This window comes from Littorina saxatilis, linkage group LG2 (assembly GCF_037325665.1).
Source record: "Littorina saxatilis isolate snail1 linkage group LG2, US_GU_Lsax_2.0, whole genome shotgun sequence".
Lineage (NCBI taxonomy): Eukaryota > Metazoa > Mollusca > Gastropoda > Littorinimorpha > Littorinidae > Littorina > Littorina saxatilis.
Genome location: NC_090246.1, coordinates 67324707 through 67342746, shown reverse-complemented (window position 1 = coordinate 67342746; position 18040 = coordinate 67324707). Strand labels below are relative to the sequence as shown.

The window sequence follows — 18040 nt, the reverse complement described above, 5'->3', positions numbered from 1 at the left end:
GCCGAGTCCACACTAGATTGGTCCGTCAGGAATGGAGTCATAGATGTATTAAATGAATGATCAGAGTTATTTCCAGAGGTACTTTTCCATGTTGTTTTTTGCAATGCATGACATAGTCAAATACGATTCAAAGGAAATAAATTTAGGGTCTCTGACTAAGTTCTGAACTACTAGCTAGTTTGTTGCAACAAAAAAGGGAAAATATAGTAACTCTTGAAGAGACCATAAACAGCTCATTGATGGATAACATCCTTCAAATCCTTGGAAAATGGATACTCAGATCGACAGCTGAAAGATGGCTTAAGCCTTACTTTAAACAACAACAACAACAACAACGACAACAACAACAACAACAACAACAACAACAACAACAACAACAACAACAACAACAACAACAACAACAACAACAACAACAACAACAACAACAACAACAACAACAACACCAACAACAACAGACAAAGTAGAACAGTACGGCAATGGTTTGGAAGATGAACCAAAGGACATTAGGACGCACGGACGCAGCCCACGGTGTTGATTTTTATGACATCGATCTAGCTACGCATGCCTAGCTGACTTATCGTAAGATTTCGCGTGAATGAATATTAAGTTTGCGAAAATTCAGCTATGCATCGATCTGCCGTTGGCCATGATGGGTATAAATCCCAGAATGCATGGCGAGCTTGCTACATGCATGTCTGTCGAGTAGTCTTGACCAGCGCGAGAGTTCCTGCTATCCTGAGTGGTTTACGCAGAGAAATTGTACTAAATTAGGTTGCGTAAGAGAATTTGTAAAGAGAATACTGTGTTCCGTGTTTACCATATTCACACGTATGCTGGTCTAGTCTCACTGCCTACGCATAGTATGTTACACTGCATGAAACACTTACCCTGGACATTTTGAATCATAGTCCAAATCACAGTAATCGCATAACAGGGTTAGATCAGCTTCTTGCGTGTGGAACTGGCCAAAATGTATTCAAACATGATGATGTGCAGGTATACTCTCAATGTCACGTATTCTGGGAGATTATGATGCATCTTGCCGGCAGCAAATGCGTATCTGAACACTCAGTTATTCTCGCGAAATCTCGTGATAATTTGTATGTGATTTCGTATGGGGTTCAACATGTCCAGCGCAAGCGTGATAGAATGAAATACTATGAGCTATGGTTAGTTAGTCCTCAGCCATAACGGAACAGTACATGGATGGTGGTGGTATTTTCATAATAACAGTAAGGTCAATGTACTGATGAAACAGTCAGTGATCGGAAAGAAGAAGCCGATGTAACTAAAACTAGATGGAATGCACAGACAGAAATCCTTTAGATCAGACAGCCAAAGAGGAAGGCAGATAAATGTACCATATCAAAGACGACAGCCCAATCACATTAGTTTCGACACTAAACCGGCCAACAATCGCACAAAGTTTCGGTCGGCTTGCTGTACAAAAGACCTCCCGCCCTCCATAGGGATTCAGATCATTTATTTACCGACAGAAGAACCCATGCAGACAGAGAATATGACGGCAGACCAGCGCCAAAACTGATGGTAACTGTGTTCGTTGTTTTTACCACCGACTCATGACTAAAACATCGTGTAAGGCATACATACCAAAATCCTTGCAAGATTATCAAACAAATTAGAGCCCAAAATGCACAATAATACATTTGAGACTTTTGGCGCTAGCATCCTGCTACCAGAGAGAACCAAGAGGCAAAAGTAGCATTACACGATGACAGTGAACATCACTGAAAGTTTTATTTCATAGATGTTTACCACAAATATAATCGACGCTAGTACGCCACTACCGTGAAAAGAACGAGCCGGCCAGAAGTGACAATTACAAACGCTTTAGGTCCTTGTCTACATTTTTATACCGAAATCGCCATTTGACCATTAAAATGCAGAGTCCATTATCTACAATTATCAACAATACAACCCCTTTCGATCAGGAAAGACGAAGCAAGTGTAGCCGTTTGAAAATTCATTGTAGTATTCCAGCGTAGTACTCATAGTAGGATATCCTTATTTGGAAAATGCCAAGCGCAAAACTCCTCTCAAATCCCGTGCATTTCGTGCGTTTAAAAAAAAGCGTGGACAGCGCTCCAGTGTCAAACTGTTGCTGCACTTGTTTGGGCGTGGCTATAAGCATAGTGACATGAATTTGATTGGTCAGTATTTTTAGGCAAAGCACATGTTCTCAGCAAACAGAAAACAAAATATTGGAAGCGTGATTCATGCTACCCAAAAATAAAATCTTTTTTTACATATATTTTTTTTCTATAACTTTTTTCCCCATGGTTCATTCATCATCTGACATAACTTTTTAGCGAAATCTAACCATAAGATTATTGAAAAAAAGCAAAAATGTAAACGACCACCTTTAATAAACAATCATTGTTAGTTCGTTGCGATTGAGACCGTCTGCTACTCTGCTTTCTCTCTCTCTGGTGGCACGTACACTGGCTGTAAGCGTCTTGAAAGTTATTATCTATATAGGCTTGATATCGGTGACTTTTTCAAAAGTTTTGCATAAATTACCAGTAACTGTGATATTGTCTTGGTCGTGAACAAAACAGAGAATAAGGTCGATGCTGATTCGGTCTTGTATGACTCCGTGGGTTCTTGAGACAAGAAACATCAACAACCAACCAATCAACCAACCAACCAACCAACCGACCAACCATCTTTTATCACTTTTGCCGCTAAAATGCCGCCACAGAGGAACTCCGACGAACGACCCGTCGTCGTTGGTTTGAACCCTGGCCGGATTTGCAACGGGGTTGCGGCTCTTCCACCCGTTGTCTCCGTCCGTCTAACGGATTTGAACCTCCGACCTCGTAGGATCGTAGTGAAGTTGCGCGGCGTCGGTTCTCCCCGAGGCCTGTCAGCGCGTGCATCAAATTCAATTACTCCCATCATCCGTCAGGGCTCATTCGCCTCCATTTGCATCGACTCATCTCTGCCCCTGCCCCTCGGGCCACTTGCCGTCACCGTCCTCCTCTTCCTCCCACACCCGCCCTATTCCTCCCTCTTGTGAGTTTTTGTCTCCCTTTCCCTTCTCTTGTGCTAAAAAGTCTCTCTCTTTGTCTCTGTCCTTGTCGCTGTCGCTGCCCGTTTTTGTTTCCCTGGCCCTCTGTGGATAATCCTCGGCTGTCCTTCGCGTTCTGTGTGTGTCTCCCTCGTTCGATTTTTTCACCACTGAAATCTCTCTCTCTCTCTCTCTCTCTCTCTCTCTCTCTCTCTCTCTCTCTCTCTCTCTCTCTCTCTCTGTGTCTGTCTCTCTGTCTGTCTCTCTCTCTCCTTCGTTCGATTTGTTTTCCACTGAAATCTCTCTCTCTCTCTCTCTCTCTCTCGCTCTCTCTTGCTCTCTCTCTCTCTCTCTCTGGCTCTCTCTCTCCCCTTCCGGCTCTGTTCATTACGTCGATCAGGATGATCTCGTATCTCCCCAATCCCCTCTCTCTGCTACACCCCTCCCAGCCCCTTAGGAGGACCCTACCCATTTCATCACTGCAAAATTCGCCCTTTCATGTGCGTGTCGTCTCACGCAATGTTCCACTTCATTCAGAATCAGCGAGAGTGAGAGAGAGAGTGAGAGAGGGAGAGAGAGAGAGAGAGAGAGAGAGAGAGAGAGAGAGAGAGAGAGAGAGAGAGAGAGAGAGAGAGAGAGAGAGAAAGAGAGAGGCGAGTCAGTCAGGAGGAGGCAGCGCTTGCTCTGCTGTGTGGATTTTAGGCCCATTTTACAACATTAACCGAGCGGCACGTGCATTTTGAGTTGAAGCGTTGCTTGTGCGCTGTGACAGTGGTTGAAGGATGGAACAATATTGAGTGAGCGTGTGTGAGTCAGTGTGTGAGAGAGAGAACTCGAACTCGAAAACTTTATTACTGAGGGATGATAGCATTAGGTCCATATGGTCCTTTCTTACAGCTAGTCCCTACTATAATACACACATGAAACGAAGAACAAGTATGAAGAATAAACAAGTCGCGTAAGGCGAAATTACTACATTTAGTCAAGCTGTGGAACTCACAGAATGAAATTGAACGTAGTCCGCCGCTAGTGCAAAAGGCAGTGAAAGTGACGAGCCTGCCTTTGGCGCGGTAGCGGTTGCGCTGTGCTCACGCTTTACTGTACTTCTCTTCGTTTTAACTTTCTGAGCGTGTTTTTAATCCAAACATATCATATCTATATGTTTTTGGAATCAGGAACCGACAAGGAATAAGATGAAAGAGTTTTTAAATTGATTTCGAAAATTTAATGTTGATCATAATTTTTATATTTTTAATTTTCAGAGCTTGTTTTTAATCCAAATATAACATATTTATATGTTTTTGGAATCAGGAAATGATGAAGAATAAGATGAACGTAAATTTGCATCGTTTTATAAAAATTATTTTTTACAATTTTCAGATTTTTAATGACCAAAGTCATTAATTAATATTTAAGCCACCAAGCTGAAATGCAATACCGAAGTCCGGCCTTCGTCGAAGATTGCTTGGCCAAAATTTCAATAAATTTGATTAAAAAATGAGGGTGTGACAATGCCGCCTCAACTTTTACAAAAAGCCGGATATGACGTCATCAAAGACATTTATCGTAAAAATGAAAAAAACCTCCGGGGATATCATTCCCAGGAACTCTCATGTCAAATTTCATAAAGATCGGTCCAGTAGTTTACTCTGAATCGCTCTACACACACACACGCACACACACACACACACACATACACACACACATACACCACGACCCTCGTCTCGATTCCCCCCTCTATGTTAAAACATTTAATCATAACTTGACTAAATGTAAAAAAAGCGACAGTGCTAGAATTTTTCAAATAACATTTTAATTTCTTTGGAAGGATCTCATGATCCACGAGGTCAAAAGCTTTTTTTAGGTCCAAGAAAACATCCCCAGAAATGTCAAACCTATTAAAGGCACAGTAAGCCTCCCGTAAACCATCACAGATACGGTCAGGCTTTTACACACAGTACAAACACCCTTTCATTTAAACACTCACCGATTGAGAACATCCTAGGTGCCCTCCGTAAAGAGCGAACAATTTTCAAAGAATTTATTTTTGCGTGGTTTATCTTACCCCTGAGCCATCGTGAACCCGTGTGATCCAGTTTCCCTTTTTCACAATGTAGTCGTCAGTTAGTTATTTGAATGCGACTATTTACAATAGCACGTTTTTATGCACGAAACAAACGGCTGTGGTTCACAAGAACTCTAGCGATGGCTTTTGACTGTTGAGAGGAACGGCGATATGCACTGATAAACCGGCGTCGTCTGCTTCGACCCTTGCGTGACCCTGCTTCCGGGCTTTTCTTTTTTCAAACTTTCACAACTTCGAATTGTACTGATCTTGTCTTGATGAAAAAAGAATTCTTTTATGATTAAAGAATGTTTGTGTAACAAGCTGTCAATTTATTATTTAGATTTTAAAAGTTAGGTCTAGCGCAAAAACGCACCACGGTCCAAAAACATTTTGATAATCATCGATTCACGGCTATCGCCAGTTTACATCGATAGAATGAGACCCGAAGGGAAGTAACTCATGTTTGACCTGAGTTCAGGATGGGTCCAAAAAGTGTTCGAGACAATCTGCAAAATTAATTATTTAAAAATTGCTCGCTCTTTACGTAGGGCACCTAGGATGTTCCCGTTTGGTGAGCGTTCAAATGGAAGGGTGTTTGTACTGTGTGTAAAAGCCTGACAGTATCTGTGATGGTTTAGGGGAGGCTTACTGTCCGGGCGTGAATTCCGGTATTCATAACAGCCGTCCACCACCAAAACGAGGCGCCATTGCTGTTGAGGCCAAGTCCACGAAAATAAATTCTTTGAAAATTTCTCACGCTCGACAGAAAGCAGCCAGGATGTTCCCGTTCGGTGAGCGTTCAAATGGAAGTATGCTTGTACTATATGTAGACGCTCGGGGAGCTCTGTGATGGTTTACGGGAGGCTTACTGTGCCTTTAATGGATGAGTACCATGAATCAGTTAATCTGGCAAGGGCAGTATTACATGAATGTTGAGAGAATAAGAATAAGAATAAGAATACTTTATTATCTCATAGAGAAATTCAGGGGTGGTACATAACAATAATACAAACAAGACATTGATTTTACATAAAACATATTGCACTATATAACATGGACATCTTTAAAGCACTGCGCTTACATATTCTCGCACACCTACGCGTATAACGAACTATGGCTAAACATCATTGCAAAATATCATAACATACAATATATCGCAGGAAATATACGGTTGTACATAAAACCAGACTGAAGTTGATGCAAAAGGTTGTGGTCCTCCAAATAAGTAACCAGATGTTTCTGAACATGCCTTTCAAGAGGCTTAGATAATACAGATAACAAAGATATAGGTCTAAAATCATTTAAGTCTTGAGAACCTTTTTTCTTTCGCTTTTTTAAATTCTTTTGGAAAAAAATGTTGTTGAATACATAAATTGTAAACATAAGTCAGCGACTCTACTATATAAGGAGTAGACAATTTTAATAATTTATTATTTATTTCATCAAGTCCGGAAGATTTTTTATTTTCTAACCGTGCTATGTACTGGCCAACTTCATGGATGGCCATTATTGGAATGACAAACACATCCGTATTTCTTAATTTTTCATCACAGAACACCTGCAAGCGTTTACAACAGGAATGTGGTTCTGCACCTGCAGATTTTGAGTGAGAATCTACCAGTGATTCAACAACGGACAAAAAATAATCGTTAACATCGTTGGCCTTTATATTCTGAGGAATACTATTATTTTTTGAAGAGTTGCCTTTTAAAAACGTGTTTAGGGCGCGCCAGACTTTTGAAACGTCTTTGCTGTTACCCACAAGTTTATTAAAATATGATCGCTTCGCGTTTCTCACAAGATTCTTTACTCTGTTACGCGCTTTTTTATAATCTTCAAATAATTTGTTTGTCTTTAACTGGTCGCGATACGCCATTGCTTCGATGATATCAATGGTTAACCAGGGAGGAAGTTTAGGATGTCTTACTCGTTTCCGCCTCACAGGTGCATGTCGATTTACTACATCGATAAAGAGGGAATACCAGGCTTCAAGTGCCTCTCTCGTGAGAGAGAGAGAGAGAGAGAGAGAGAGAGAGAGAGAGAGAGAGAGAGAGAGAGAGAGAGAGAGAGAGAGAGAGAGAGATGCAGGTCGCAGATCCCATTGATTTCTATATTCTCTCTTATTCTCCAAACCTGATTCACGCACACATACACACACACAAACACACACACACACACACACACACATACACGTACACTCACACACACACACACACACACACACACACGCACGCACACACACACACGCACACACACACACACACACACGGACACTCACACACACACACACACACACACACACACACACTAATGTCACCGCCAGATGCAGGCGACGTGCATGGCAGTCAGAATGCAAAGCAACAGATTGATACAGAGCAGAGAATGCAATGCAAGCAATAGTAACGGAAAGAGAGAAGGGAGAAACTGACAGTGGGTGGGATGCAGGACGGAATGTGTAACTATCACCAGCGACTCGCAATGTCACTGCTAGTATTACACAACCTGTCAACGATCGAGTATTGAACGGTGAGATGATAACCGGCGACTGCATGTGCTTTGTGAACGTGCGGTGTGTTTGCGTTGCTCTACGTTACACGTCAGCCCACTTGACCTTTCACTGGCTTTTGTTGGCAGTCGCGTCTGTCACACTGAGCAAATCAACCTTTCCATGCATCATATTTGTGTGTGTGTGTGTGTGTGTGTGTTAGCTGTTGTTTTTGATCCTAATTTTTTTTAAGCAGGGTAGTGAATTTTTAGAGAGTGTAAGTATTGCGTGGGGTGGGATTGCGGTGGGGTATGTCTGCGGTATGTGCGTGAGACGGAGAGAGTGTGTCAGAGAGAGACCGTCGCGATATAACCTTCGTGGTTGAAAACGACGTTAAACACCAAATAAAGAAAGAAAGAAAGTCAGGGAGAGAGAGAGAGGGTGTGTGTGTGTGTGTGAGAGAGAGAGAGAGAGAGAGAGAGAGAGAGAGAGAGAGAGAGAGAGCAGGGGCGGATCCAGGGGGGGGGGGGGGGGTGGTGTTTCTGGGGTTTCCCAGCCTAACTAAAAAAGAAAAGAAAAAAAGAAAAGAAATAAATTTGAAAACAAAGACAAAATGATGGTAGCCAGTTTGTTCCTTTGACGCCTCGACATTCGTGTCACAGCAAAACTTTTGTTAAGCAGTCTGCTTGTTAACGTTCTTAATGTTGTTATTGTTTGTTGTTGTATCAAAGAAAATGAATAAAACACGCTTAAAACAAAACCTTTTTATATATTTTTTTTATATTTTAATATTGTCTTCATTCGTGCTGTCGCTCGTGGTGGTGGAAGGAGCATGGGGCACACAAGAAGCGAGTGGCATGCACTCGTACAGCAGTCCGGACATGAGGAACGTGCTGAGAGCAAAGTGGCCACGGCGGACAACATCATGAAGGAGTGAGACACCAGCTTCATACAACTGGAGTTGCAGAACTTGGGTCACGTCACAAGCTAGGCGGCGACAGTTTGTAGTGTCACAGTGTCACGTTCTCCAGCCCTCCATCCCCCGTACGTGTCATTGTCACGCTTTGCACGCGACAACAGAAGTGATGCGATGCCCCTTTCTACTACTGGGCTAGAGAGCACATAGATGTCTGTGGGCTCGAGCTGAGCTCGCTTGCACACCTGTGGCGGCCTCCGGATTTGTGTTGGTGCGGCTGATGCTGGGTGATGGAGATGATCGAGCCAGTTGTAGTCTAGTCTCGCCAGCGGACACGGACACAGACTCTACCCTACGCTAGGCGATACTACGCTGGCTGACAGAATTTTCGGTTTTGGAGTGACTGAGTTGTATTAGTAAGTAGTAGTAGTAGTGGTTGTAAAGCACGATAGGAACAGCGTGTTTTGGGAGTTTCAGTACAGCGCTGTTTTTAGCTTTCCTTGGAAACTTATTGATTGTATATATATACATTTTGTTTTTATTTCTCTCTCTATCTGGCTTCCGCCGCTCAGTTCTAGGTCAGTTCTACGTCTGATGTCATCATCGACGCCCGCTTACAGTAGTCAGTATTTAAAACAGATCCTGCGTATGTGTGTTCAACACTTGCACACCTTTGCATGCCAGCATCATTTGTCTCTCATTTTTCGCCGCTCAGTTAAAAACACTACGTGGTTTATCGATAACGCCACGGGCGAATACCAATATTTTATCGTGCAGTTATAGTCTGCATCCGCTCAGCGCCTGACTCCAGCTTTTGGAATTAAACTGTATCGATCTTTTACTCAGACACAGAGAGAAGACCGAGAGAGAGAGGTGAGAGAGAAAGAGAGAGAATGCTGGTGAGCGCATGAATGTGCGCTCTCCCGCACGCGTGCGTGTGCGTGTGCTCTGGGTGTGAAAATTGGCGTGGAAAAGAGATAGAATGCTGTGCGTGCTAACGGAGATGGTACAATAAACTTTCTGTTGCTCAGGCGGAAAGGAGATAGCAGAAACAGTCAAGATGTCGTGCTGCGGTCGTTGAGGCGGCCGCGAGCAGATGAGGTCGGGAGGAGTGTCGTCGTGCCACTACAGAACTCAGGAATGCCGTTGAAAGATGTCATCATCATCATCGTCGTCACCATCATTATCGCCGCTTGGAGTCCGGACACAACGTGCGCCTGTGGGGGGTCAAGAAGAGCGCTGCTCGAAGCCGGAATGTGCATGACTGAACGGAGGAAAATCCAGTGCTAGAAAAAAATGAAGCATTTACGGCAGTAGTTTGCGACCAGCCTGTCTGTGTTTTCCTTTCTTCTCTTTGTGATCGAAATCTACAGGGATGCTATATGTTGTGAAAGGAAGAGTGAGAACCAGGAACCGCGAAGATGGTATTGTCTTCATGAGTGTCTTACAAAGTGAAATGCTGAATTGATGTGATTTAAACATAAACCAGTGCAAAGTTACTGTGTTTACAATGATTTCCAGACAAAGGGAATGTTTTTGTGATCTACAACATACGTCAAAAAGTGTCAAGTTATTCGTCTCAAATATGTCAAACCTGTGATCACGTGTGTGCAAGTTGTGTAATATTTACATGTCAAGATGTTCGTGTCTTCACAGATGGTGGAAAATGGGAGAGACTCCTTTGTAAATAAACAAACGTGTGTTTGACAAGAAGAGGGAAACGTGTGTTGTGTGCCTAGAAACAAGGATCTCGAGTAGCACATGAACAGAGTACGGCAAAGAAGAGAAGGAAAAAAAAAAGAAAAAAAGAAAAAAGAAAAGCATATATATATATCACCGGACCCTATATCACTCGTCATGCGTTTCTAATTGGATCGTACATGGATTACCACGTTTATGCTGACATCAAACGCATCGTCGACATCCAAGACGATGCATAAAGAGCACACATCATTTTTATCCTCATCCCGGCCCAAGAGGCTGGCCCGCTAACCCTGTCATCAACAGTTTAATGCTTCAGTCATGGATATCGTACCGTTGTGATGTCGTTCCACACACGCTAATGAGGAGAGTCCTCTCCTCCTCCTCCTCCTCCACCTCCTCCTCCTCCTCCTCTTCTACCCCTCCTTCCATCATCCTCCTGTCTCTCTCACTCCTCCAGTGCCAGAAGCATACACCGGTGTACCTCACGACCTCAAGACCGCCTACCCACCTGTTGTTGGTTGGGTAGCGGAACGGTGTGTGTGCTTGGGGTGATTACTACACTATTTTCTTTTTCTTTTTGTGGTTATTTATTGTGTGTGTTTTTCTTCGTGCGGAAACACTCGCGGAGTACCAATCCAAAATGCACAGGATGCATGGAAAGCGAATGGGTGCCCAGAACACCTTTCTGGACACCATTGCTACCCGATTCGATGGAATCCGTGAGTACAGTTGACAATTCTTTTCATTGTTTTAAGCCTAACATTAATTAGGATAAGTCGACTTTGCGAAGTCATTTCCACGAAGCTCGCTGCACGAAGCCCAGGTTGGCACTGACGTTTGGGTAAACAGATTTCTCTAAGTCGACCTCAGGCTCAATTAATGGCATACGATACCGATACATACACAAGTCATCCTGGCGGTGACCGTACAAGTAATTTTCTCTTGGTGATATGACGATGTCACCGATACATACTTCTTTCTCGAAATTCTGTGTCGGTTTCTGGAAGAAGCGACATAATGTTTATGTGACGCATTATGACATATCATTCTCGAACTTTGTTTTACTTTGGGAATGGGAGTCAAGAAGAGACATCTTGGTTTGTTTAATCGGTGTCGTTTGTCTTTAAAGACAGCCTTTATGTGCGTATGTGTCTATGATGCGTGTGTCTATAATGTTTTGGTTTGTCTTGTTTGATGTACAGCCACATGTTTATTGTATTTGAATGATTCTTATGTGTGTATTTGTGAGTTTTCATTTGTGTTGCATGGGGTGGAGCCTCGTTGCATAATTTTTCAATGAGGATTTGTGTGTGTGTGTGTATGTCCATTTGTTTGTTTTCGTTTGCGTTGCGTAGTGTACAGCCAAAGCTGAATCGGGAATGGGGGAGGGAGAGTGTTATTATTGTTCAGTGTGCTCTGCAAATTTTCAACCGCGTTTTTTCCCGTGTCGAAGGCGACAAACTTTCTTTCTTTCTTTCTTTCTTTCTTTATTTGGTGTTTAACGTCGTTTTCAACCATTCAAGGTTAAGGCGACAAACAAACAAACAAACAAACAAACAAACAAGCAAAACAACAAACAAACAAACAAACAAACAAACCAACAAACAAGCAAATCAACAAGCAGCTTCCGTTCTTGTGCAATACATAGTAAGACTTTGTGTGCAGGCTAAATTGTCTTCTTCTTAAAATGTGTTTTTAAAAGTGTTCAACGTTCTTTTGGGGGCCAGGCTCTCCTGTACTGAACTTTTAAGTGGTCTCGCGCAATACTGATGTTAAAAATCGGAAAACTCAATGCTAGTTTGTCTTGGTTTAAACGAGACTTAATTCGATTGCAATATCATGACATTTGTACAGATGCGACATTCGGTTCCGCACTCAAGCACATCTAACGGATCCGTTACAGTCGATAAACCGAAGCATAAATAAACACATTTTTGTATGTTCAACATGCAGACAATAAAGTTGCATCGAACCGAATTTAATTGAATTAAACACAACGGTGGACATATCAGTTTGCTTTGTGGGATATTGGAATGTTTCCCAGACAAAGTACGGTGAATCGATCATGTATAGTGTAGGCCCCTATTTCATAAGGCCAAAAAAAAAATTGTCTGTTTAGGGTAACATGACCAAAAAAAGTAGGGTCGGTAGGTAGGTAGGTTTTTTTTGTTTTTTTGTTTTTTGTGTAAATGCTATGTTGGCTGAACATTCACTTCTTATATTTGATGAATACATGTTTCAAAACTAACGTATAAATAAAACAGAGAGAAAGGGAGAGAAAGAAACGCCAAATGTCTCTTTTTAGCATTTTTACCTCTTTTTTTTTCTTTTTTATTTTTGAAATCAAAAAAAAGTTTTTGGGTCGGCGCCAAATCGATAGGGTCGGTCGGGTTACCCTAAACAGACAATTTTTTTTTGTTGCCTAAATAGGACTCAGCGGCACATGGCATACTGTAGCGGTCACTGTCACCGCCCACATGCAAAAATCACTAAGCTTGAAAAATGGCGGACCACATTAATATTACTAATATTTCAAGTTGGGTTAGGCAGAAATAACCGCATGCACAGCAGTGCAGGCTAGTATAAGCAGGTTGAAACGAGCAGCAATACACATAGGTACAGACATTGAAGGGAATGCGGACAGGTCAAAATGACTAACAGGCATACAGACAGACATCGCAGAGTGAATACATACCGATAAAAACAAACAAACTAGCAGGCATACACATAGATACAGTTAAGTTTACACAAACAGATCGAAACCAGAGGGTAGACGGTTAGGCAAACAAAAAACAAAAAAATAGGTGTGGTTACGGTAACATAGCCAAAAAAAATAGGGTAGGAAGGTAGGCAATCACTTTTATTTTTAAACTTTTTTTTCTAATGTGTACAAATTAAACCTACTTGACAGGGAAATAAGTGTGCGACTCGGGCGATATCGCTTTCATTGCGTTTTCTGCACTCGTTTTCTTTTTTTGTTCTTTTTTTGTTGTTGACAAATGTAATAAAAAGTTATAGGGTCGGCCCCTAAAAATAGGGTAGGTCGGGTTACCGTAACCACACCTATTTTTTTTTTAGGCCTTATAACACGAATACCAAGTTTATGCAAACAGGTTGACAGCAAAATGAAAACTGACGCACACACGCAGGTACTTACACCAACACGCTAATTGAAACGCACATTCAAAGGACTGTGGTATTGTAGGCTACACATGTACGCGTGCACAAAAAGCTCACACAATCAACACCCGCGTTTCAATTAGTTTGTACACAGCAGCAAAAACAGAGTAAGTGGTTCACAGAATGACACACATACTCTGACAGGATGTGTGCTAGTAACCGCTGTGTGAGACCTTTATTCAATAATTATGGCGAATCAACGAGAATGGTGGAGCAAGATCTATAGCTCGCTGAAATATAATATACATTTTCATCAAATATTAGTGAACAAAGGCTCGCACATATATATGTCGTGCCGAATTCACGTAATTGCCGATTACGCGTAATGGGCAACATTTTTGCCCATTTCGCGTAATCGGCAAAACGCTGCCCAATACGTGAAATCGGCAGCGTTTTGCTGAAATCGCGTAAAGGCCTCTAAAACTTGCCTATTTCGCGAATTCAGCAGCCGATTACGCGAAATCGGCAGCCGATTACGCGTAATAGGCAAGTTGCCCATTACGCGAAATCGGCAATAGTGAGTTTAGTGTGTATGTTTGTTTGTGTGTGTGTGTGTGTGTGTGTGTGGGGGGGGGGGGTGGGTGTGTGTGTGTGTGTGTGTGTATTGTCGTCGATACTGACCATGACTGTGATAATATACTTTTTAGCACGCACGCACACACACTCGCAAACACACACACACAAACACACACACACACACACACACACACACACACACACACACACACACACACACACACCCAGTATACTATTGATGCAAACGAGGCAAGCATTTATTTTCGAAACAAGAGAACGATAATAGGAAAAGATGAACACATAGATGAACATGAAGAATTACGCATAATTGTGAGAAAAAAAAACGCTTCTCAAAAATACAAGTTAAGCTGCTATTTTCATCTTTCAGTACGACAAACACAGGTTATAGCTTGGCTGACATGCAGTTTGGTAGTAATTTTTATTTGTTTTTACATTTGCTGTTTTTTGGGTGGCAGTGACTGTGTCTCAATGACTGCTTTCTTTACCTTTCTGGACATCTCACTCAAAGCAACATTTTCACTCAGTTTTGTAGTAAACAACATGCCGAGGTATTTGTACGAGTTGGTTACTCGGACTGCCTCGCCACCATAGGACCATTTCTCGTGAGCTGCAAGGTGGCCTCCCATTTGGAACACCATTACATCAGTTTTATCCAAGTTAACTGATAAGCACAGGCGATCTGCTTCTCTTTTTAAATTGTTCAGTTGGTTTTGTAAACTCATGACAGAATTAGACATCAAAACAACACTGTCAGCGAAAAGTAGCAAGAATATCTCCGTCGCACCAGGTATCAACTGTATACCATATCTTCCCTTACAGGACACTTCTGTTAAAAGTTCATTAATAAAGAAGGAGAACATCAAAGGGCTCAATAAACATCCTTGTTTCACCCCTCTTGGGCATTCAAAATAATCAGAATAATTACATCGGCCACGCACACATGCTTTCACTGATGTGTAAACTGCTGTTAGGGCCTTATACATTTTCCCGTTTACACCACTTTTCCTCAAAACCTCCCATAATGCATTCCTGTTCACAGAGTCAAATGCCTTCTTAAAATCTACAAAAGCTATGTACAGTTTAGTATTCTTTAATAAATGCTTCTGAACAATGCCATATAACGAAAAAATATGATCAACAGTACTGTAACTTGACCTGAAGCCGGCTTGTTCTTTAATTATTTTTTCCTCTTTCTCAGCCCACTTCGTCAATCTCTTGTTGAGAATGTGTGTATAAACCTTGCTTACAACACTGGTCAAGGCTATGCCACGGTAATTATCCGGTACATTCACGTCTCCTTTCTTATGAATTGGTATGATAATTGATCTTGACCACTCTTCAGGAAATGTTCCCGTGTCAAACAACATGTTGAACAGATCAACAAGAAAGTCCAATACTGTTTCATTGGCATGCTTCAACATTTGGCTCACAATCACATCTAGCCCAGCACTCTTTCCTACTTTTAAATTACGGATACTGTCAATCACTTCTTGCTTTGAAATGTTTTCGCTAAATAATTCATCAACTACTTCCTCCACAACTTCACCGGTATCCTTTTCAACTCCAGACACAAAATCAACGGTGTTAAAAACCTCATCAAAATGTTCGTACCACTGTTCACTTGAGATGCCATGGAAGATTGCTTTCTTTGCGTTCAATGACCGAATAGTTTGCCAAAACACTTTTGGGTCTTTTATGGAATTTTTCAACTTGGCAAGTCTTTCTAAATCAAAATCAAGTTTCTTTCTATACACAAATTCCTTGTACTCTTTGCATTCCTGTACATATTCTTCCCTGCATACCTCATAATTTTGCTTGTTGGCTCTCTGAGCCCGTTTCAGGAACCGTTTTACGACGGCTTTCTTGCGCAGACAATCTTTGTCAAACCATTCGTTTATATCTTTTTTCTTCTTGCCAATCGTCCTAAACATACACGCAGCCGCACAACTACAGTTAGAGAGAGAGAGAGAGAGAGAGAGAGAGAGAGAGAGAGAGAGAGAGAGAGAGAGAGAGAGAGAGAGAGACAGAGAGAGGGAGAGAGAGAGCGAAAGAGAGAGAGAGAGCGATAGAGAGAGAGAGAGAGAGAGAGAGAGAGAGAGAGAGAGAGAGAGAGAGAGAGAGAGAGTGAGCGAGAGCGAGAGAGAGAGATCGACACACACACACACACACACACACACACACACACACACACACACACACACACACATACACACACACACTCACACACTCACACACATACACACACATACACACACACGCACACATGCACACACACACACACTTAACTTGCTATAGCCGATTTCGCGTAATGGGCAACTTGCCCACTACGCGTAATCGGCTGCCCATTCCGCGTAATCGGCTGCCGAATTCGCGAAATAGGCAAGTTTTAGAGGCGTTTACGCGATTTCGGCAAAACGCTGCCGATTTCACGTATTGGGCAGCGTTTTGCCGATTACGCGAAATGGGCAAAAATGTTGCCCATTACGCGTAATCGACAATTACGTGAATTCGGCACGACATATATACGCATCCCTCGGACTCAAAGAGGACACACATGTCATATAGACACACATTAAAGGCACACTACTTTCGGTGTAAGCTGTTCGGATCACTGTCTCAGATATTATATGTCCGTGCTTTTGCACGGGCGAAGACCATCCCTCCAATTGGTCACATACCAAATATGAACGGTCTGGGTGCCTCCTGTGCACAGTGGGGACTTTTTGATGAATTAATTGGGTAAGAGCCACCAGTGATTTTTGAGGAATGAATTCATTAAAAAAAATCCAACTGATCACAAACCGGCACGGTTGGCCTAGTGGTAAGGCGTCCGCCCCGTGATCGGGAGGTCGTGGGTTCGAATCCCGGCCGGGTCATACCTAAGACTTTAAAATTGGCAATCTAGTGGCTGCTCCGCCTGGCGTCTGGCATTGTGGGGTTAGTGCTAGGACTGGTTGGTCCGGTGTCAGAATAATGTGACTGGGTGAGACATGAAGCCTGTGCTGCGACTTCTGTCTTGTGTGTGGCGCACGTTATATGTCAAAGCAGCACCGCCCTGATATGGCCCTTCGTGGTCGGCTGGGCGTAAAGCAAACAAACAAACAAACAAACTGATCACAACGAACAGTAAGGGTGTTGGTATGTGACCTAACGGGCACTGTGGCGGGGTGGTAAGACGTCGGCCTCTTAATCGGAAGGTCGAGGGTTCGAATCCCGGCCGCGGCCGCCTGGTGGGTTAAGTGTGGAGATTTTTTCGATCTCCCAGGTCAACTTATGTGCAGACCTGCTAGTGGCTTATCCCCCTTCGTGTGTACACGCAAGCACAAGACCAAGTGCGCACGGAAAAGATTCTGTAATCCATGTCAGAGTTCGGTGGGTTATAGAAACACGAAAATACCCACCATGCTTCCTCCGAAAGCGGCGTATGGCTGCCTTAATGGCGGGGTAAAAACGGTCATACACGTAAAATTCTACTCGTGCAAAAACACGAGTGTACTTGGGAGTTTCAGCCCACGAACGCAGAAGAAGAAAAGAAGAAGGTATGTGACCAAGTGAAGGGATGGTCTTACTTGAAGTAAAAGCCAGGTCTGAGATGAGTTTTCATGAGAAGGAGTGTGTCTTGAACTCATATATATTTCTGTACGTACGCACGCCAACACGCCAACTCACTCAGGCACGATTCCAACTACAACCCAGGAATACAATTTCATGTACTACATGCATGGGTGAGATTCTTCCGGTATATATGCGGATTCGTAATGTCTGTGGTGACGTTTTTTTGGTTGTTAATCATATAAATCCTTCAGCGTCAGGGGGCTTCAAAACCCCCCCTTACAATTTTGAAGGACTCACGACATTTTTCAGTCCCACCCACCGGGCATGTACTTGTGTTTCTGATTACTTCTGCCCGATTCACCCACTAAAGATGGAAACAGCTGAGCTATTAACATTTATATTGTCGGAGTATCTCCGTTTGGAAAAGAATTGCCTGTGATTTGTCGCACATACTGAGCGTTTTTACTGCCAAAAATAATCATGTTTGTCTGTGTAACTAAGTGTTGACATTAATTTTTCAAAACTGTGTTTATGTCTCATTTTGTGTGTGTGTGTGTGTGTGTG

At 42.6% G+C, this 18040-nt stretch overlaps 1 protein-coding gene across 1 annotated transcript in view; it reads left to right on the top strand.

Moving 5' to 3' along the window:
• Positions 1-8383: 8383 nt before the first annotated feature.
• Positions 8384-18040, top strand: part of LOC138959575 (voltage-gated delayed rectifier potassium channel KCNH8-like) — a gene marked incomplete in the record, with an annotated part of 292039 nt that continues 282382 nt past the window's right edge. The window contains 2 exon segments of the mRNA XM_070331116.1: positions 8384-8916; positions 9532-10591.